This window comes from Furipterus horrens, unplaced genomic scaffold, assembly GCF_987537825.1.
Source record: "Furipterus horrens unplaced genomic scaffold, mFurHor1.1.pri manual_scaffold_9, whole genome shotgun sequence".
Taxonomy (NCBI): Eukaryota; Metazoa; Chordata; class Mammalia; order Chiroptera; family Furipteridae; genus Furipterus; species Furipterus horrens.
The window spans coordinates 80,338,959-80,362,020 of record NW_028327179.1 but is presented as its reverse complement, the minus strand read 5'-3'; the positions used below and the strand labels follow the sequence as shown (position 1 = coordinate 80,362,020).

The following is a 23,062-nucleotide window of genomic DNA, read 5'->3' as shown; positions in this document are numbered from 1 at the left end:
CTGACTCAGAGGACAATGTATTCTTGATTTGGTACAACCGTTGACAGATTATTTTTGATCCCTTGATTTTGAGGGACTTCTGTGACACTGAATTTTCTTTATGATTGTGTATACAAAATGTAAATAGCACACTTTCTGTTTTGAGAGCCATGCCGAGGAATTCAAAATACAGCATGCCTGGGGCCTTAAGACTACAATTGTGGTTTGGTGGCAGAAAAGTTGAAATGCATTAAGAAAATATGGAAAAGAAGCCTGGTAGGAAATAGTGTCCCTTGAAACAAAGATAAAGATCATCAAATGCCGAGAAACTTCAGCAATTTGTTTTGCTGCTACTGCTATCCTGTGTTAGATGCAGTTCCAGTGACTTCCGGCTTATCCTGAGACTCTCTAGTTTACACTTTGCACTTGAAAATACAAAGAAACATTTTTCTTATATACTACATTTGTGTTTTCAGTTACAAACTCCTGGAGGTACTTGGCATGCTTTCCTCTGTGAACTTACGTGTTCCTGCTTTCTTGCTTGGGTGTCCTTTTTGGACCCTAATCTCAACTGTTTCCCCAGACTTCTCTATAATATATTCTAAGCAAATCGGTCTTCTAAATGGTAAAGTATTATTTGTGAGGACATTCTTTCACTCAAGGAATAAAGAATAGTTTCTTAAAAGGGTTACATTTTGTCAGCCGTATCTGTAGTCATTTCTTTTTTCCGCCTTTCCATATTTTTAAAACTAAAAAGCTATGTATGATATCTTAACTCTTGGCTGGTCAGGCAGTGGGCTGCTGCCCTGTTGATGCTGAGCAGTCTAATATAGAAATGGGCCTATAGCTTTCATCAGTTCCAGTATCATGCCTTGTTTCTATGGAAAATACATGATCCAATTTAATTACATAATCTGACATTCTCTCAGACAGGCTTCCAACAGGGCCAAACAATTCTGAAGCGGGTTTTCCTTTATTCTTTTTTTTTTTAAGAAGGCTAATCAGAAGGGATTTGTGATATTGAAATCACTGAAGTAATTATGAATGATTTTGTGCAATTCAAAATGAAAAATTTCTTCCTAAAGCCCCAAATCTTTGAGTCTATTTTGTTTTAAAATAATGGAAGTTTGTTGCTTTACTTACCTATCATAGTAGCGTTGTATATGGATATTTCAAATGCCAAAAGTGAATATATGTTCCTGTAAAGAAAGATGAATAGACTACAAGTGACAATAAGACCTGACACATAAATATACCTTTAGGAGCAGAAATTTTCACATAATGAAAGACAGGGGAATTTATTTCATGAAAATAATATTAATAATGAGTTTCAACCCTGAGATTTTTCATTGTTTCTTTACAATCAGAGAAGAAAAACTTTTCCAGAAAACTTTCCATAGTCTGTTGGCATGAACATTATTTTTTGCTATTAAAGTAGAAACTAGTAATTACATTTTTTAAATGATACTCTGATAATTACATATTTTAAATATGAATCCTGATGTTTAATTAGGTCATATGACTGTAATATCAGCTCACATTAACAGCAGATTACCAGAAATAAAAGAAGAAAAGGCTGTTATAATTGGGATACTTAAATAGAATAAACCATCATGCAGTACAATATTCTTTAAATATTTAATGTTTACTAACGTTATTGAGTAATGAAGTTTATTATCATGGCGTATTCTTCTTACATAATTACTCTGCTTGCAATAAGCACATAGGAAGAAGCATGGTGTTTTTTTTTTCCAGGAAAGCTTTCAAATTAAGTTCAGAATAGAATTCAAACCATATATTTAAAGTGGTTTTGTATATGTTTAACATGCATATATGTTAAAATTTTTTCTGAAATTACTTACACTGTAATTTTTATTTTTAACTTATATCCTAAATCTGTATTTTATTAGCTCTTACTTTCACTCTGTTTTCTAATTTTCACTAATAAATAATGCAGTGCAAAATAAACCTATTTTTAACATAAGTATTTATCATTTACAATTAGTAGTTTCTAAAAAGCTTAACCATGTGCCTAGATTTTGTATCTCAATGTTTGATTTTGTATTTATTACAATGAATTTGGGTTTTTAGTTCCTTCTTGTTCTAATCCCTCCTTGCTTTTACAAACCACACTGACTGGTATTTACTAGTGTTATTTATTTGCTACAAACATGCAAAAATGTCATAATAGAGTTTGGTTATTCATTTTTTAATCTTAATGCAACCTTCTTTCAGTATTTTTCTTAGTAAAAGATCCCTTTAAAATGTGTTGCACTTCTTTGATACCTTAATATTATGCCTTAATATTATATTTTCTCCCTCATATTTGCTCTTTAAGATACAAAAATTAACTGTTAAATAGCTACCAAATTCATTTGTGTAGGTTTAGTAATTCAAAAGCTTTTAAATACTTATAACTTTTAAAGTCTCTTTACAATGTGTCTAATGATTTACACAGCCAAAACAATTGAGTACTTTTCCATTCAGTTCCTAAAAGCTAGGATTTCCTATATATATGTAACTTTATTACTCAAGAAGCCTGTCTTGAAATTTTTCCACATACATTGTCCTTGACGATGCTACCAGAATTTTTATTAAAAAATCCCACTTTTCTCCCCTTGTAGCTACATCTGCTGTAGCTCATAGCTATAAATATATATTTTGTAATGAGAGAAAATTCCTTTCTGAATGACAAAAGTCTAATATTGCTTGAGTGGATCTGAGGATTAGATATTTTATTTAATGGGCAAGAGAGAAGAGATTGCCTTTATCATACACTTTGCATCTTTTTGTATTCAATAAAGTAGCTAATTATATTACAAACAGTGACAAAAAGTGTGTGCTAATATTACTATACTTATAAGTGATATTTGGTGTTTATGATTCACTCTAAGAAATGTATTTCTTAACACTAGGGGTCATTTTATTTTGTGGCACTATAATAAGAATTTTAGTTTTAATAAAAGAGAAGGTCAGGAATATATTTCTTAGAAAAGTGCTATCCTGGACTCAGATCCCTAATTTTTCCCCTAGTTAGACTGTGAATAGATTCTATTACTTGGTCTAATTTGTAAAATGTCAAACAAAAGTGTGCTCTGAGTTTCTTATCTAAAGTTCATTTTTGTTAATTCTACTAATAATATGTTCAGGCTACTTTTGAGGGCATGGTGCTTCATATCCTGTTTTTGTCAGTTTGGGGGTTTTCTTGGTCTTTTTCTTCAAGACTATGTCCCTATCCTTCTGAGCCTCAGTGAAAGTCTTCTGTATTTTTCACTAATTTTCAAAATTTTGTGAAATATAGCAAATGCGTCCATTAGAATGGAGCTTTTTTCTTCCCATAACAAAATGAATACTTTCCATTATGCTAACTCAGATTTTCCTACTCATAAAAGTTTTTATAATTTCAAGCTCCTTCCTAAAATACTTTGTGTTCCTTTTCTGGGACTTAATAATATCAACTCCTTATTTTATGTAAAAATTAACTTTAAGGGCATGGTGCTGGATATGAAAGATAATATAAAGAAAATACATGTTTTTTTTTTATAGTAGAGTTACATATTTTAGAATGCACTACAGATTATGTAATATGAATTATGATTTTGTTTATATTGAATGGAATGTGTAATTGCAAGCTATAAATCATTTCTGGGTATCTGAAAAATTTAGCTTTCTTGCTCTAGTTACACACATAAATAAAGATAGTTATATTTGTTTTTCTAAATCCAGTTTTAAAAATCTGCTTAAAATCTGTTGTGCTTCAGAAAGCATAGCATGTTCTGTTTAACATTTTTCAATTGAAAATCAAAGTATCTCCTTTGATTCAAAAACTGGGTATATTTTCTATTTCTAGTATTTGTTAGACCTACAGAAAATACCAAAAGAAAGTTACTTTTTCTACTATGATAAAAATGTCCGTTAAGCTTACATTGATTCAAATGACATGGAGTTCTACTTTTTCTAACTCAGGATCAGAATTATGGCCTGAATGTCTAGACATGTCAATGATGCCGTTTGTTCAGAGCTCCGGCTGCAGAGGCCTGTGCTCTGCCTACAAAATTCTGCTGCTGGTTGCCTACCTGGAAAGAAAAATGAAAGAACAATACTGTGTTTTGGTTCTGCTCCTAATTGTCCATTCTGTTTTAAATAACCAGTCTTAAGAAAATAAAAGAGAATAAAGTATATTTTCAATAGGTAAAGCTTTAACGTTCTCATACCTAAGGACAAAAGGGTTCTAAACTACAGAGAAGTTTTATTACAAGGTTAATGGAAAGTGGCAAAACATGCAGAAACAATATTATTGCTCACACTATAGGCTTAAAGTTGCATGTTGATGTTAAGCATATCCTATTATAAAAATCACTGATGTCTGTATTATATGAGGCTAACATGCCACATGCCTAAAATACCCATGATTTAAAGCCATTTGGAGGAAGGATGTTGAAAGAATGGGATATAAGGCAAAAGGTGACAGGAGTAAGGACAGCCAAGTTTCAATTTCATCTCTGTCATTTCCCAGCTGTGTGATTACCCCTTTCCAGTTTTTGTTCCTCATTTACATAATAATTAAGAGGATGAACATTGTGGCCTCCACTATCTTTCCTGTATTGGTGATTCAACATGTCTTTCTGGTCTGTACATACTCTTAACAGCTAATTTTCTTCCTCAGAAAGCAGCACGGCCCTGACCTCTTCTGCGCAATGTTATATTAGCTATGCGTGCTCAGCTGCTTTGTGATAGGAATACTGTCTACACTGTGTGCGAGTGTCTTGCTCAGTAGATATAATTACACGAATCTCCAAAATGGTACCTATGTAAAAGGTACCTCACTTTTATGGCTATAACATGTTAATGAAGTGATAAGCATTTACATACATACATATATATTCATTCAAATGTACAAGTTCAAGAATAAGGGCATAGATGTTAACTCTTTATTACTATATTTCTAGTAACAGAAACTTTACCTGAGCCACGTCCCTCAATAAAGCAACCACTGAAAGAAAAACCCAGTGGATCATTTAACAGTATTATTTTTTAAGAAGTCAAGTTCTCTCATGGGTAGGTTTATCCAAAATTAGAAAAAGGAAAGGGTCTTCTAAAGAGGTCAGTTCTTAATTACTAAAAGGTCTTTAAGAATCTAAGTGAAGTTCTAGTAGGGAACACTTTGTGATGAGATTGGACCAGATGACCAGTAACATTGTCTTCAGTGTTCGGGTTTGGGAAATATAACTCCCATAGAGCAAATAAGATGTATTTCTGATCTTCTAATGCAGGTTTTCTGAGGTTGTGCCCCTAGGTTTGTCTTTACCTCCAAGGCTGTAAAAGGTCATAATTTGTTATAAAAACCTTAGTTATATTGAACTCACTATATTTTAATTTTATTACCACTTATTAAACATTTATTATCAACTCAAACAAAGATGTCATACACTTTCTGAGTATTATATTTAATCCAAACAACATGTCTACAGGATATAAATTATTAGCTTCATTTAGAATTAGGGAAAATTGGTTTAAAGAAGTCTAGGTAACTTGCCAAAAAATCACACAATTAGTAAGTAACACAGAGATATTATTCCATACAAATCAATAGAAGAATAAATTTGGAAGTGATAGTGCATTCTGATTTAAAGTAAGGTTGTCTGGGGCTCCATAATTGCATTGAAAACCTCTAAGATGTCCTCTTTCAGGACCCAGAGGTGGCCTGATCAGATTCATGTTTCACTGAGGCAGATTCCAGAAAGCCAAATTATTAAAAAAACAATCCCATATGTAGCTGTGTATGCATTCTGGAAATATTCACAATAATACTCCCTGCTCTAAAGGAGTTTGGAAAAAATAATTGGTAGCCATTTTACTTATTTACCAAGGGAAATCATATTCATGAGGTGTGGAAATACAGGACATGGTTGGAGATCATGACAGCTGAGGAAGAAGAGTTAGATAAGTCCAATTGTTAATGGTGTTACTCTAAGATTGCTGAGCTTTCATTCTGATTGACAATTTGGTATGTATTAATATAGTTCATCTACTTACTAGAAAGTTCCCAATCATTTTCCTTTTAAGTTGTTGAGAACCTATGTTCTAGCCCATAGTGTTGACATTACATTTTAAAGCTCAGAGGACAAAGTGTAACCCTAATTTCTAGTTAGTGCAGCTTCTAAGTACTGACCAGAAAATCAGAATTTGACTCCAATACCCATTGAAAGCCATGTGTCAAGAATAATGTCATCATAAACTATTTGTGCTGAATTAAAGACTGTTTACTTTAGGTACAAATATAAATTCTTAAACGGATCATTTCAAGGAGAAAATAGAAATCTCTAAATTGCTAATGTGGCAATAAGAATGAATTTGCATGATCAGTCCAGGGAATTAACAAAAAATAGTAAGTATTCTGGGAGCATCATAAATTATGCTGTTCAATTGCAGCTGAATTCTAATGCAAATCCAGGTTACCCAGGAATAAAAGACAGCAGCGCTTGGCAAACACCGAGCTCTTTATATTCTGGATAAGTCATTTATCAAACTCTTCTTTCCTCACTGAAATGCATTCACACACCATGGAGAAAAAGAAATTGGTAGTGATGGAGTCTAGCTCTGGAAACTTCTTTTCAGAACATAGTAGAATCAAGTGAGAAATCAAAGTCATCTGTAAATTAACAGTTTGCTTGCTCGTCTAACAAACAAGAAGGAAATATTCATCTGGTTTCTAAGCAGACAAAGTGGTTACTGAAATCTTTAATGTTCCACAAGCCTGTCAGGTACCTTCTCTGAATACACTGCCATAAAGCACACCACTCTTTAACCTCAAACTTACAGAAGTGGCAACTCATCATGAAAATAGTCAATTCTTGAATATCTCAAGAGAAGAATAAATATGAATGGAGATTCCTGGCCAATGTGGCTCAGTCGGTTGGAATGGCATCTCATACACCAGAAGGTTGCAGGTTCAATTTCCCATCAGGGCACAGAGCTTGGTTGCAGGTTCAAACCCTGTTCAGGGCACATCTTGGAGGCAACTAGTCAATGTTTCTCTCTTACTCTTTTCCTCTCTTTCTGAAAGCAGTGAAAAATGTTCTTGAATGAGGATTAAAAAAACATGGATGGAGAGAACATATTTTTTAAATTTTTATATGCTTTATTGATTATGCTGTTACAGTTGTCCCAATTTCTTTTCCCTTTGTTCCCCTCACCCAGTGACTCCCCTCCCACTAGTTGCCGCCCCTCTCTTAGTCCATGCCTGTTGGTTGTGCATATAGTTCTTCTCAACATCTTTCTGCCTACTCCACTCCCTCCTACTATGCTTTTTAATTCCTGAACCATCTCCCTCCCATCCCTCTTTCCCCCTCCCTGCTGACCTCCCCCATAATGTTCCCCATACCTATAATTCTCTTCCCACTCTCATTGCTTACTCAGTTTGCCTTTGTTTCAGTTCCCCAGCTTCTGTTGTTGGTTGTTGTGATATAGTTTTCATATTAATGTTCATAGTTTTGGTCCTATTTCTCCTAAATAAGTCCCTTCAACATTTCATATAACAGTGGTTTGGATCTGATGAACTCCTTCAGCTTTACTTTGTCGTGGAAGCACTTTCTCTGCCTGTCTATTCTGAATGACAGCTTCACTGGATAGAGTAATCGTGGTTGTAGGTTTTTGTTTTTTATTACTTGAATATTTCTTGCCTGTTCCTTCTTGCCTGCAGAGTTTCTTTTGAGAAATCAGCTGAGAGTCTTATTGGGACCTCTTTGTATGTAATTCTCTTCTCTCTTGCTGCTTTTAAGATTCTCTCTTTATCTTTATTTTTTAACATTTTGATTATAATGTGTCTTGGTTTGGTTTTCCCTGGGTCCAGATTTTTTGGAACTCTCTGTGCTTCATTATTTTTTCACATAATTTTTTTGATTTCTAGTTCTCTTCTTCACCTTCTGGCAACCCTATGATTCAGATGTTAGCCCGCTTATAGCTGTCCCATAGGTTTCTGAGCCTCTTTTTATTTTCCTCACTTTTTGTTTCCTCTTTCTGCCCTGGCTGACTGTTTGTTCCTTCCCTATGTTCCGATTTGTTGATTTGATCCCTGGTTTTCTTTTCCTCACCACTAGTTTCGTATGTGTTTTTATTTATTTCAGCAGGACTAGCCTTCATTCTTTCCCCATCTTGTTTAATATCTGCTGTTAGGTCCGTTAGCATTTGTATAACCAAAGCTCTGAACTGTGTCTCAGAAAGATTACCTATATGCTGAGCCATTAGATTAGATATTTGCTGGCTGGCCAGCTGTGTCACTGGGATCTCTACCATAATCTGTGCCATCCTGACAGTTTTGTGTTTACCTTTGCTTCCTGGGTGGGGTGGTCACACCTCCTATGCTATAGGGGGCGAAGCTCCATGCAATTGTCACTACCAGGTGACCCTTCTCACCACGCTGTGGCATTTTGTGTGGGGGTGGGTGTCCAAGATGGATTCTTGCCATTTGCTCTCTGCTGAGAGATCCAGAACATCTTCCACCATCCCCACACCCTCCAGCCCTCACAGTCCGAGGCAATGGGGGTCTGCCTTTCCCGGCTTTGGAATCGTGAACTGATGAGTTTGGTCTGCAGCCAGGGGTGCTCTCCAGGTGCTTCTTGCCTCCCCTTAAGTACAGGTGTCTATGCTTACCACCATCCCACTGCTGTCACCACAGCTGCTGCCGCCAACACAGCTTGACCTCTGTGCCCTGGCTTCACCCCTGCTACCTGTCTGGACAAGCACCACTTATTTATAACTTCATACGTTGGACTTCTATGTAGCTTTATTTTCTGGAACTTCTGGTTATTTCTCATTTTGCAGTAGTGGTATTCCTTCTTAGTTATGGAGGGAGATGGGGAGTGTCAGTCTAGACCTCCATCTTGGCCAGAAATCAAGAACGTATTTTATAGATACTTGAGCCAACAGGGATTTTTTTTTTTTAAGTCTAGAGCAGAGGGATTTATAATTATTATCACTTTAGGTCAGAGAACTTCTGCTTTATATTTTATTCCAAAATAAGCAGAGGGCATTTCTTCATCACAGTATTATTTATTTAATAATTAACAGAAGATTTAAGAGGAGTAATGAGTATAAGTCTTAATCAACAATCGAAGATGCAAGAAAAGTTCTGTTATTTCCTCTAAATCAAATTAAATCTGATCCAAACCTCTGTTCAGCAATCGATAGGCATTTATGTAAATTTGGGAGTTAGTCCCCTCTCCTTACCCACTTCATAAAATAATGATCCAGGACTACCTGGTACCAGGAGAACAAGCAAAAGCTCTTCACACTAGGCTGTTATGATTGCTACTGGTTTGATAATTGCCAAAGAACACAGAGTCACTCTTCAATGCCCCTGTCACATTGCTAAGGCTGGAATTGAGAATCTTGATTGGAGCAGAGAATTCCAGTGCCCTGTAATAACCCTTGAAGAAAGGGGCATTGTTGCTCATTGTAAAGGACACAGATACAGAAAAAAAAATCACTCGACATATCAAAAACCAGCAAAACCAAACACAGATAAATGTACTAGACATTATTCTTACAACAGAAGCCTTGTGTAAAATGTTTACTTGAGGCCCAGATTTTTAAAAACTTTTATTTTGAAATAATTTTAGATTTACAGAAAAGTTGCAAAATAGAATCCATTTATCCTCACTGAGCCCCCCACCTAATGTTAACATCTTACATAACCCCAGTAAAATAATCAAAATAAGAATATTGTCCTGGGCAGTGTGGCTCAGTTAGATGGAGTGCCCTCTGATAACCAACAAGCTATGTGTTCTATTCCTGGCAGGGCACATACCTAGTCTGCGAGTCTGATCGCCTGTTCTACTGAGTACAAATATGGAAGGCAACCAGTTGATGCTTCTCTCTCCCATTGATGTGTCTTTCTTTCTTTTCCTCTCCCTCTTCATCTCTCTCTAAAAGCAATGAAAAAGATCCAACAGGCGAGGACTTAAAAAACAAAACAGGAAATTAACATTGGTATACTACTATTAATTAAAATAAAGAGCTTATTCAAATTTCGCTAGGTTTTTCTCTAATGACCTTTCTCTTTTCCACATCTGGTCCAAGGGTTCATATCTCATTGAGTTGCCCTGTCTCCTTATGCTCCTCTAACCTATGATCATTCTTCAGTCTTTTTTAATTGTTCAGAACCTTGACACTATTTATTGGTCAGTACTGGTCAGTTAGTATATAGAGTATCTCTCATTTTGTTTCATCTGATGTTATTTTTAATAGGAATATACATGTTTAGAAAGACCGCAGAAGTGATCTTGTGCCCTCCTAGGTACACACCATAGGGTACATGATGTCAGTAAGTCTTATCATTGGTGACATAGCTAGTGATCACGTGGCTAAAGTTCTGTCTTTGGGTCCTACATCTTTCCACTGTAAGTCACTCTTTGCTCATTTGTAATTAATAAGTACTTGGGGACAAATATTTGAGGCTATGCAAATACAAATACTATTCAATTCCCCTCAAAGTTTCACTTATTAATTTTAGCTTCAGTTGGTGGATTATGCCTGCAACAATTATTATTATGGTATTTTCCAATGGTAATTCCCCCTTATTCTTCTACATTTATTAATTAAAATTTTTATTAGGGAAAATGTGTCCTTTCTCATTGATTTGGCTTTTTAAATGTATATCACAATGGACTCATAAATATTTATGTTATTCTTTGGATTATAATCTAATGTCATCAGAGGTTCAGAATTTTAAGCTGTAATTATCCTTCCTTCTTTCCTTCATTCCTTCTTTCCTTCCTTTCACCTTTTTATCTTCTAAATCCCACATGATCCCTTTTCTATTGAGACTATATGTCTCTGATTCATTGCAACATGTCTGTTTATTCCATTCTTGTATCATTTCCTTTAATTTTCCTTCTCAGTCTTACCGTGAGTCCTCCTTTTAAATGTGCTCTCTAACATTATTTATTAAAAACTTGATATCTTTTCTTTCCTTTCTTCCTCAGTATTGTATTTTCTTCATTTCCCACACCCTCCTTTATATCTATCTATTATGTAGAGACTGATGAGCAGAAAGATTTTGTTCAGTATGAACAAAGATAAATTGCCTATTTCCATGTTTTGAAAACAGCCCATTTGTTCTTGTGAGTTTTAAGATAAATGGGAGCAAATTAAAGAACTCATTCTGTATTTTAGCCATCATTTTTCAGCAGGCACTGAGTAAGGTGACTGCTAATGACATTTCTTCTTGGTGTATTATTGTGGGTGTCTTTAGAGAGGGATTGCAGTACTTTTTCGAAGAACTGCTTATTTCATCAATCTTTGAACTAAAAATAATTTAAAGCAACACATTTGTTACAAGAAAATTAAAACAAAATTTTGTCTTTTGTATCTCTGTATAATAAGCATGTAAATCATCTATATACTCTTATAGTTAGAGCCACATCAAATATATAAACTTTCCCTATCCTTACCAGAGGTATATTCTGACTTTATTTTTTCAGGTACATCAAAATACACATCTGAGACATGTGTTTTATTGTGTTTGTAGAACAGTAATATAAAAAGAAAAAGAACAGATCCATCAACTTTGTATTCCTTGGAAATTTCTAATTCAGGCTTATTCAGAAAGCTTTTTCTTATTACAAATTACTAAAAATATCTTTACGAGGATAGACAAAGGGAATTTTACTTCAGTGAGACAGCAACGAGACAAATATATCTAATTGTATCTACATTGTTCATTTACAAATTAGGCTTAAATCTTTGAAATTCAAATGGCTCATTATAACCAAAAATAATAAGTAGAAAGCACAGACCTTTTAAACTAAACATAGTGAAAATTTATCATTGGATAATTTTAGAAGTTTGAATGCCATTTAAAATACCTAAATTATTAACTAAAGATAAAACTTACACATGTATTTCAAATATTAATTAAATTAATATTTTTAAACATTAATTAAAATTTCCTAATAATCCTGAGGCCATCCATTTACAAACTAACAACCCAGAAAATATGCATCCTGAAATTCTTTTCTATTAAAAAATAATCAATTATTATAATTTAAAACAATTTTTATTCACCCACAGGAATTATATATAAAAACCTAAGAAAGAAATGTGGAGGTCTTATGGGAAGGCAACAAGGTTTAGCTTATAAATATTAATGTCATAAATAAATATGTAAATGTCATAATCCTGTATAGAAAAACAATATGGCAAAGTTGTGATAGCTACTTCCAATTAATATGCACGTTTAAATACATTCCAAGCCAAATCTTAAAAGATACTGTTTGAACTCGACAAAATGAATCCAAAATTCATCTAGGAGAAAAAGCAATTACACATAATTAAAGTAAATTAACATAAAATAAATACAAGAGGTAGATACATGCCTGATAATTTTTAAACTGCATTTTAAGGTCACAATACATCGGTATATCCCTACCTTACATATGTTTCCGTAAGAAATAAGTATTTTAAAAAATTCTTGCCCAAAGACACATTTATTGATTTTAGAGAGGAAGACAGAGAGGAAGAAAAATCAAAATGAGAGGGAAACATTCGTTGGTTGCCTCCAGTACATACTCCACCCAGAGACTGAAACTATAACATAGGTATATACCTGACCAGGAATCAAACCCGTGACATTCTGGTGCATGGGACAACACTCCAATCAACTGAGCCAAACAAGCCAGGGCAAGAAATGGGTATTTTGACCCATTTTGGGATGCTCAGAATTTAGATATATGATCTCCTGGGATGTGTGCAATAAAAATTGTTTTAAGGTCTTGCTTCTAATTTCCCCATCAGGATCGAAGAATGCATCACTATTGACAGAAAGTGTTGTGAGCAAAGTAAAGTGGCCAGAAGTGAGAAACAAGTAATTCTTCCAAATCTTAAACCTGAAACATGTTATTTAGTTGCCTAAGTAGCATAAGTGAGCAGTGTTGACTATTTTAAATGTAACTGGAATATTTTTTCAGGCCACCCAACTTTTTCAATGGATATTGTTTAAAACTTAGAGGTGAAACTTTAACATAATTTATCTCAAATTTGGTACACTTTATTCGATAAGATATTTAGAACCATTTTTTAAAGTAAGAGGAACTCTTGATACCAATTCCTGATGATGTTAATTTTATTTCATATTATAAAATATTTATTTTTTATTTCCTACTAACACAAAAGTAAAACTTCCTGCCAGTTGCCAGATTAAGTAGATTTTAGCAGTATGTGCTTTTCTCTTTCTCCTTTTTTCAGCATACTGTAAATGTTTGATCATGTTAACTAATGAATGCAAATGAATTATGTTTGATACCTACATTTGAGTCACATTTAAATATTTTCCAAAACTGAAGTTTAAAGTTCATTAGCCACACAGTGGTATACTAAATTATTGGGCTCCATTTCTTTCTATATCCATGTCCTTAGTCATTCAACTGTGCCCTGTTCTCTCCTTATGACCCAGCCTTATGTCCCAATCCTAGGTTTGGCCTTGTGGTCTGCTTCGACCAACAAAATGACAAACAATATGCCAATTTCTAGCCTAAGCCACAGGAGCCTTAAGTGTTTGAAAACACATATTCTTTTTTTTTATTCTGACATCACTTTAAAGAACATGCCCAAATTAACCTGGTTATCTTAAAAAAACAATGAGAAATACACAGAAGAAAGCAGAGCCACCCCTCTGAGCCCAGCCCAGACTAGCTCCCTCCCAAGAGGATGAAAGTGCCTAGCTCAGAATGGGAGAGTCACCCAGTCCAGGCTAGCCTACCTAGGTCAGCTGACACTAGAAGCAAATGTGAAAAACAAATGTTTACAGTCATAGGACATGATGTCATATGATTGGTTGTTTTGCAACAATATTGTATCGATAACTAACTGATAAACCCTGATGTGTACTGAAAATGGCCAAGTCTTATATTATTCCCCTTGTTTTTTCCCCCCTCAGAGCTTATACTTTTAATTTTTTTCCCATCACCATTTATCCCCCTACACCCACTTTCACTTCTACCCATCCCCATCCTCCTACAATCACTACACTGTTGCCCATGTCCACGAGTTCTTTCTCTTTTTTTTCTTTTTTGCTCAATCCTTCCACCCCCAATAATAAGCCCTCATCCCCACCAGAGTTGTCAGGGTGCTATCCCTCTTACTTTATAAAGAACTTATAGTTTTAGCTAACCATTTTACTAAATTATTACAAATTAAGCAATAAGAAACAGCTTATTTATTATATTTTTTGTAACATATCTACTATTAATGACTGACATCATTTTAATTCTAATGGCTACTTATGGCTCTCTCTCTTTCTCTCTCTCTCTCTCTCTCTCTCTCTCTCTCTCTCTCTCTCTCTGTCTCTGTCTTATTTCCTCACGGCTTTTTATAATAATGCATGAAAAATGTATTAATACATTTGTTTGAACTAAAACATAAAGGTAAAATTTTTCTGACAGAATGTGAGCCTGATTAGTTTGGAGATCCTCTGCTAATTAGATTGTAGGGCAGACATTCTCCTATATTTAATAAGTTACTTGTGCAATGCCAAAGCATGATAAAAAATATATATCAAGTATACAATAAAATAAACCTGTAATTCAAAAATATTAAATTAAAAAGAATGTAATGAAATCACACTTTAATTTTTTCTAACTCTTCTGGACATATAGGGTTATATAAGATACCCTCAAATAAAAGAGTAACAGATATAATGTAAAGCCATCTCATATGTGTTTATAAAGTTTTTTTGGTTTAGTACCAGATATTCAGAAAGTGTGGTCTGTAATGATGGGGCAACAAATCATTTTTCAAGTCAGGTGGTTTCTAATCCTCTGCTTTTGCCAATTTGAAATGAGACTTAATTAAAAATGACTAAAAATAATTTTTGGTGATATATCACTGTGATTTTGGACTTCAAAGATGTGTCAACCATTTTATATTAAAAAATCCTTTTTTATGACAGATCATGGTGATTTTTGGCACTAAAAGAATTGAATGACATGTTATGAAAAAGAAATACAACTTTCTTGCATTCCCCTATGTGGATTTCTGTGAAAATAATTTCTCTGTGTTCACATCTATAAAAACAAGACAAATTGGAATATAGTTTATGTTGAACTCTGTTCCACTCTAACAATTTTTTAAGCATTCACAGAAACAAGAACTAATTGCAAAAAATACCACTAATCTCAATGAGAAATGCATTTCTAATAAAATTTTACTTTTACTATTGAATAATTATATAGCAATATTAACACTATACAATTCACAGTAATACTAATTACTCAAGCCAGAATAATTTTAAATGATTATAATATACAGTCAAAAAACATTTCTACTTTTATTCATTTTTTAAAATTTTATTGTTGTTAAATTACAGCTGTCCCAATGTTTTCCCCACTGCTCTCTCCTGCCCTGCCCATGCCCCCTCTCCCACAGTCAATCCCCACCCTGTTGCCCATGTGCATGGGTCATTTATACTAGTTCATTGACTAGACCCTTCTCCTTCTTTCCCTGTTATCTCCCTCCTCCCTCCCCTCTGATCATTGTCAGTTTGTTCCTTATTTCCATGTCTCTGGTTCTATTTTTCTCATTTGTTTGTTTTGTTCATTAGGTTCAACTTACAGGTGATATCATATGATTTTGTCTTTCACTGCCTGGCTTATTTCACTTAGCATAATATTCTCAAGTCCATCCATGCTGTTGTGAAGGGTAGGAATTCCTTCTTTCTTTCTGCTGTGTAGTATTCCATTGTGTGAATGTACCACAGTTTTTTTATCTACTCCTTTACTGATGGGTACTTTTTATATGTATTTTTTGCAAAGAATAAAAATAGGATTATCAATAAATGTCTTTCAGGAATAAAAATTGATTATATTAAGATAAAGTTTTTATGGCCAAAAATGAAATGGAAATATAAATTCAAGGGGAAATGAAAGCAAAAGATAATATATATAAGGTAAACAGGCCAATACACATAGATAAAACACTGCCACATTATATTTGTGATAGTGGCTAATTTTTCCTGAGCTTTAATCTTGTTGCAGGTTCTGTTTTATCTACATTCAATATTCATTTAATCTTCACACCTACCAATTGTTAGGCACATTTTACAGATTAAAACTGGGGTTTAGAGAGGCTACTTAATGCGCCCACATTTATATAGCTGTTTAGAGTGAGACAGGCATAGAAACACAGGCCACCTGATTTAATACCCCACGATGGAAACTGCCCCAGTCATTCCCTTGCCCCTTTTCCAGTAACCCCTTTCCCCTCCCCACATCCCCTTTATTAATGCCTTCCCACCTCCCATTCCACTCTGTGACCATAAGTAAAAGACAGGAAGGACATATACTAAAGATTAACACAGATGATCTTTAGATGTTGGTAAAACCAGTGATAATTATTTTTGTCTTCTTAATTACTCACATTTTCTAAACTATACAGGCAAAATAAAAACATGTATCAGATTAGCTCATTGTTCAGCAAATGGCCATTCTGTTTCCCCCATTTCTAGGGAGAAGCAAACATCCCTATCCCACTGGAACTGGGCTTGGCCAGGAAATTCGCTTTGACTAGAGGATGTGTGAAGGAGTAATTGTGTGCCTGTCCCAAGCCAATGCTTCAAGAGGATCTCTCATTTGTACCCGCACATCTAGCAGCTTCTGATCTCTGCCAGGAGAAGATGCTTCAGATAATTGTACTCCTCTAGCCTGGGCTTCCCCACAGATTGTAGCCAGAAGGAGAGATACCTCAGTCTACCTGTAGACATGGGAGAAAGAAAAAGATACTAGCCATATTCGGGGGTTGGGTTTTGCACAGTAAAACTGTGTGACAATATACCTATTGTGTTTAAACCCCTCTTTTTAGTTATCATGCATTATATAAGTTTACTTCCCAAAACAACAAACTTATAAGCTGCCCCTTATAACATTTTGGGGTTCTTAATCATTGGCACTGCACATTCATCTCTGGTGCATTTGTTCTGTAAGCATCTAATTCATTTATAGGTGTTGGATTTTACATATAAATTAGAGGTTCATATACAAAAAAAGAGCTGGAGCTAGAGCTCATTTTCTAAAGCACTTACATTCTGAACTTACCTCTGTAAAGCCCTTTCCTTACCCTCTGAGGAGAAAGCTTGCTGAGCAACTCCATTCTGTCTGCACCAACAACAGCTACAGGTAACTAGGAGAAATCCTGCTGGCTGCCAACTATGAGGTGTGAGTTCAACTTTCTGGCACTTGGATGCCCTCGGTTAATAACCCTGCACACCATGGTACTACTATTCAGTGTACCTCCAATAAGAGTAAAAGCCAGGCTTTAAAAAAATTTTGCTTATTATTTGTTAAACTTTGGAAATTTGTCGCAGCAACTAGTGTCAGGTGGTCATTTTCCTAAGTGAGGCACAGTCACAACGAGCCTATCATTTTTAAGAGTAAAGCTGTAGCTGTGTGTTTGGGGAGCAAGGATCAAATTGTAACACAAGACTAGTTTGTTTTCTCCTTTGTTGTTTTCTCCTTATTCACCACCCTGGCCTATTTATACAAGTAGTTTCAAGAAAAGAACAGAGATACCCACCATGAATCTGAACTAAGCAAAGAAGCCACCTACCACTTCTGATGTCAAGAGTCACTGTGACTGATACAAAAGGTGGGTATCATAAAGGATTGCTAACAGAGGCCTCCCTAACAGAGAACTGGCATGTTGGTTGACGTTCAAACTTAATCTCTTAGTGCATTTCTCTCATTATGTCCCAGTTTGCTTGACACAACACCAGTGAAGACCATATACACGTGAAAAAGTTCATGATAAAACATTTATTAGGATGCCTTCTACTATTCAAAGAAGAGACATACCACTGATTACTGATTAGAAGACCCAAGTGGAAAATAAGAAAATATCCCTTGTTCAAAGGGAGTCCATTCCTTTAATTACCTCACTTGTTAGGCAGTCTCTACAGTAAAAAGGTCTGTGTAGGAATCAAAAATAACAAAATCTCACCTACAATTGTTCCACATTGGAAAATATATATAAATAAAATAATTTGTATGGCAAAGGCCTAGAGAGATTTAAAATAGTGACTACAGGTTGAAGGAGAACTTAATTATCATATTTTAGTTCTATAGCTTATTATTTTTGACAGAAACAACTTCTTTGACAGGAAATAACATTAATAAAACCTTTCTTATTTGACCTTTTAATGGCAGTAAAATTAAGTTATATAAATTCTATTAATGGTAATGGATGCTTCCCAGCTTTAATCTTTCTGATATTGTGGAAAACTGCTAATTTTCATAATCACTTTCTGTAAAGGAACTGCCAAAATGGTTTAACTCAGTGAAGTCAGTTAAATGAGATTACCAGTTATTAAGATACAAAAAACTAAGTAGAAAAATTGTGATACCTAGTCCCATATTCCCACGTTTTATAACGTAAAAGAAATTCTAGACAAGACAGTTAATTTCCAAAGGCAAAGGCATTTTTGCAATTTATGTCCAGCACAGGGCCTGACAAAGAAGAGACACTCAGCAGTGTTCTTGAACTAAATTGATCAGCCCTCTTTAAGTTTTCTAATTGTTTGTTAGAGAAGTTACTAAGTAGAAAAAAGAACATAATGAGCACAAACTAAAGAAAAGGAATGTCAAATATTTAGTAAGGAGAGTTACTATTCCATTAAATAGTACCTTGACCTGGGGGTGAGATTTGCATGGAAAGGGGTTTGAAGAAACTAGAATCATGAACCGACTTGTTTTCCCACACGGGAATTTTTGCTATCTGTGAAAAGGCATAGAGATCAAAGGTCTTGTTATTTAAATTCTAAGTTTCAGTTTCTCTGAGCTAATTCAGAAAATTTTAATGGAAATAAATTAAGTAAAGTTTGTAAAGTGTTCAATGTGAGGCCTAAAATAGAGTAATAATACCCTCTATTGTTTATAGGGAGGATTCAGAAGTAAACTTTAAATTCCAATATACTGGGCGTTCAGCCTGCAAAATTCAATGTAAGGCCAAGAGAAACTGCATCCTTTTGCACTACTGTTCATCTGCTCACTGAATGGAAGTACCACTAGTCAGATCCAGTGGAGGGCATATAGAGAGTCTTACTTGACAGGGACTATGAAGCTGCTGGGCCAAGGTGAGCATTCCCAGCTTGAGGAGACTTACTCAGAGGTGCTAAAGCTAAGAAAATGGCATGGGTAATAAATAGACAAATACTCTGTCTAACATTGGTTTTGTCCTTGCACCTAATATGATGCGTGTGTATATTCTTCTTTGGTGAAGAATCTGCCTATTGACTGTACAAACTCCAGCCAGTTTAATCTCAGAATTTTGAGAGCTTCCCCCTACTAGCCAGATTAGCTTTAACCATAGTAAAAACTGCCTTCCAGGGCAGGGAATGGGGGTGGGGGCAGATGTTATAGAACTGCTGTAGTGTTTTTTTTATCCTTGAACCAAGCTTTCATATTAGATACTGTGTATGTATTATGTTTCTCAAAACACAGTGGAGTGAATTAGTTAAAAAAATAATTTTATAGAAGGGGAAGAAGGGCTTAGAGATTTCAATTATCTCCCTTCAGTCACTCCATAGGTGTCTGTCTGTCAGTCAATGTTTAACTTTCATGTATGAGTCCTTGTCCTATGGTGGAAATATGGTATAAATCAAAGAATGTGGAATTCACAGTCTGTTTCCAGAAAATGCCAAATGTAGATTTGATCATTTCAAAAATAAAATTACCTGGTTGTTATTTTTCCTACTTTTTTTTCAATAATAATAATTTTCTTTTTTTCATTATTTCTTCTATATGGCTGTAATTGCCTACTCAGGATAAGTGCATTATTGGCCATTTCTATTTCTTCCTGTGAGCAATTTTTGATAGAAAAGAAGACAGAAAAGTCAGGAAACTATGAGGTGTCTGGGAGAAAGGAAAGAGGTTATTACAAAGAGGAGAAACAGATGGATAGCAGCAAAGCCATAGTAGGGAGGAAGGCCCAGCTGGTTCTAGTTCATTCCAGCTCTGGTATAGAACAAGGTGTTTTCATCATTACTCCATTTTCAAAAGAGTGGCACACATTTCCTACCCTGTGTTCTGGGATTTCAGAAGTGGCAGTTGTTTGGTATATTGTCTACGGGCAATAGTTTAGTAGAACTTATGCTCTAGGACGGTTTAAGTATTAAGTCCCTTACACTTTCTCCTTGGTTTTGGCAAGAAAAGAGTCTGGTTCTTGAGCCCCCTTTCAAGACCTTGGACTTTCATTGCTTTTATAGGTTGAGTGAGACACAGGAACACTATTCTCCCCTATACACATACATTCTATGCACCCCCTTTCTCACCCTCTTTTATCTAATCTTTGGGAAATGAAAAACTCATTCTCTATACAGATATCCAAATTCTTGAGTGTTCTTCGTTCAGTTGCTTGGTATGGGGAAGGGTGATTCTGTGATATACATGAGCAAGCAGAGGAGGGAAGAAATAAACTAAAAACATACAGAATAATATTTGGATATAATTTTGCAATATAAAGTATGAGATTCCCCATATTATATTGCAGGAGAGAGGAACTGGGAAGTTGACTCCTTTCTTTTTATTTCTGTATACTACCTGCCAAATCTTACACTGTGTGTGTGCACATGTACAGGCACAAACACACACTTACACACACACCCTTCTCTCTCTTTTCTACACAATGGTGACTATTGTGATTCTTCTTCTATGATAATTGTCAGAGCAGAATAATAAAATCTACTACATGCTAGGATTTCTACCTGATCTAAGGCCAAGCTTCCACATTAGTCTTTCTGCCTGAATCCAGGCTTGCTTTAGTCTAACATTCTCCATTCTATATAGACTGGGTGTTTCTCAAAATCAGTCATGTCATTATCTCTTCAAAATCCTGCCAAGTTCCCAGGCAAGTTGGAAGAATAAGATAAGTTTATTCTCCTGTCTGAAATAACAACATAAAAATATGAAAAAAAAAAAAAAAAAAAACAATACAGGGTGGGACAAAAGTAGGCTTACAGTTGTGAGTACACAAAACACTCTTTATTCTTGTTATTTATTGTATTATTTTTTATATGAACAACTATAAACTTCCTTTGACCCACCTATATATTTTTACTTTTTTACTATGTTTTATTGATTATGTTGTTATAGTAGTTCCATTTTTTCCCCTTTGCTCCCCTCTGCCCAGTACCCCCCATCCTGCCAGCAATCCCACACCCCTTAGTTCATGTCCATGGGTCATGCATATAAGTTCTTTGGCTTCACCCTTTTCTATATTATTCTTAACTTCCCCCTGTCTACTTTGTACCAATCGATTATGCTTCTTAATCCCCACACCATATCCCCATTTATTCCCATCCTCCCTCCCAGCTGGTAACCCTCCAAATGATCCCCATACCTATGATTCTATTCCTATTCTGGTTTGCTTAGTTGGATTTTGTTTTTATTTTGTAGATTCAGTTGTTGATAGTTGTAAGTTTGTTGTCATTTTAGTGTTCATAGTTTTGATCTTTTTCTTAAATAAGTCCCTTTGACATTTCATATAATAATGGCTTGGTGATGATGAACTCCTTTAGCTTTACCTTGTCTGGAAAGCACTTTATCTGCCCTTCCATTCCAAATGATAGCCTTGCTGGATAGAGTAGTCCTGGTTTCAGGTTGCCTTTCATCACATTGAATACTCCTTGCCAGTCACTTCCTGCCTGCAAAGTGTCCTCTGAGAATCAGCTGATAGTCCTATAGGCACCCCACTGTAGGCAACTCTCCGCCTCTCTCTTGCTGCCTCCAGGACTCTGTCTTTATCTTTCACCTTTGGCATCTCAATCATGATGCATTCTGGTGTGGTTCCCTCTGGGTTCAGCTTGCCTGGGACCCTCCGTGCTTCCCGAACCTGTATGTCATCTCCACAAAATTCGGGAAGGTTTCCTCATTTTTTTCAATTCTTGCTTTCTAATTCTGCACTGGTTGACTGTTTTTTTACTTCCTTATGTTCAAAATCATTGATTTGGACCCTGGTTTCCTTCCCTTCATCATTGGTTTTGTGTGGGTTTTCCTTAGTTTCACTTAGCATAGCCTTCACTCCATCTCTTATGCGTTTGCCATACTCAAGTATATCTGTCAAGCCTGTGAGCATCTTTATCACCAGTGTTTTGAATTCTGCATCTGTTAGTTTGGCTATCTCCTCGTCACTTAGTTCTCCCACTGGAACCTTGATCCATTTCCCCTTTTGGGCCATACTTCTCTGTCTCCTCATTCTGAAAGGGTCTTGTGTTTGTTTGCCTTTGCAGCTGATGTAGAGCTGTCGCTCCTGTTACATTGTAAGGGGCAGAGCCTTAGGGATGCGTCCGTACAGGGCAAACTGTTTCACCACGTTGTGGTGCTGTATGTGAGGGAGGGGTCCGAGAGGGAACAATGCCACCTGCCCAGCACTTGCCCCTTTTCCAGGCACCTCTCCCACTTCCACACCAAACTGGCGCCCCTCTAGCTGCTGCGCTGGCCGTCATTCCCCGAGTGGGAAGGTCTGCGGATGTTCTAGGACTATGGGGGCCCTTTAAACAAGTGGACTCTGCTAAGACCAGCAGTTTCTGCCTCTGCTCCAATCCCCACTGTGCACAGTCAGAAGTAATGAGGCTTGATTTTCCCCAGTGCTGGAACTATGAGCTGCTAGGTCCAGTGAGGAGCTGGGAACACTCCCCAGGTGTCCCTCCTGACTTTAACACGTGTGATTGTGCTTTCTGCTGGCTGCCGCTGCTGCCGCTGCTGCTGCTGCTGCCACCACCACACCGCATCCTCTCTACCCGGCTCCACCACTCCTACCTGTCTGGATGAGTATTTCTTCTTTATATCTTTGTTTGCTGGACTTCCATGCACTTTGATTTTCTGGAACTTCTGGTTGTTTCTAGTTTTGAGGTAGTTGTATTCCTTCTTAGTTGTGGAGGGAGATGCAGAGTGTCTGTCTATGCCTCTATCTTGGCCGGAAGTCTGACCCACCTATATTTTTGAAGAGACTGGGAATCAGACAAAAAAAGGTCAGTGATCTATAAGACATGGGAAATAAGTGAGGCAAGCCCTATAATTGCCCCACTTTACTGCCTTTA

The 23,062-nt window shown here is 35.8% G+C and overlaps 2 protein-coding genes and 1 long non-coding RNA gene across 4 annotated transcripts in view; 2 read left to right on the top strand and 1 right to left on the bottom strand.

The window, feature by feature from the left end:
* LOC150002033 (tRNA wybutosine-synthesizing protein 3 homolog) overlaps nucleotides 1-4,143 on the top strand; it is a 30,598-nt gene extending 26,455 nt beyond the window's left edge. The window contains exon 6 of the transcript XR_016513097.1: nucleotides 3,946-4,143. The gene's annotated coding sequence lies outside the window, so the exon portion shown is untranslated. The remainder of the gene's footprint in view (nucleotides 1-3,945) is intronic.
* LOC150002027 (palmitoyltransferase ZDHHC11-like) overlaps nucleotides 1-23,062 on the top strand; it is a 426,431-nt gene that overhangs the window by 106,844 nt on the left and 296,525 nt on the right. The window lies entirely within an intron of this gene.
* Nucleotides 1-23,062, bottom strand: part of LOC150002028 (uncharacterized) — a 399,760-nt gene that overhangs the window by 96,528 nt on the left and 280,170 nt on the right. The gene's annotated exons all lie outside the window — the stretch shown is intronic.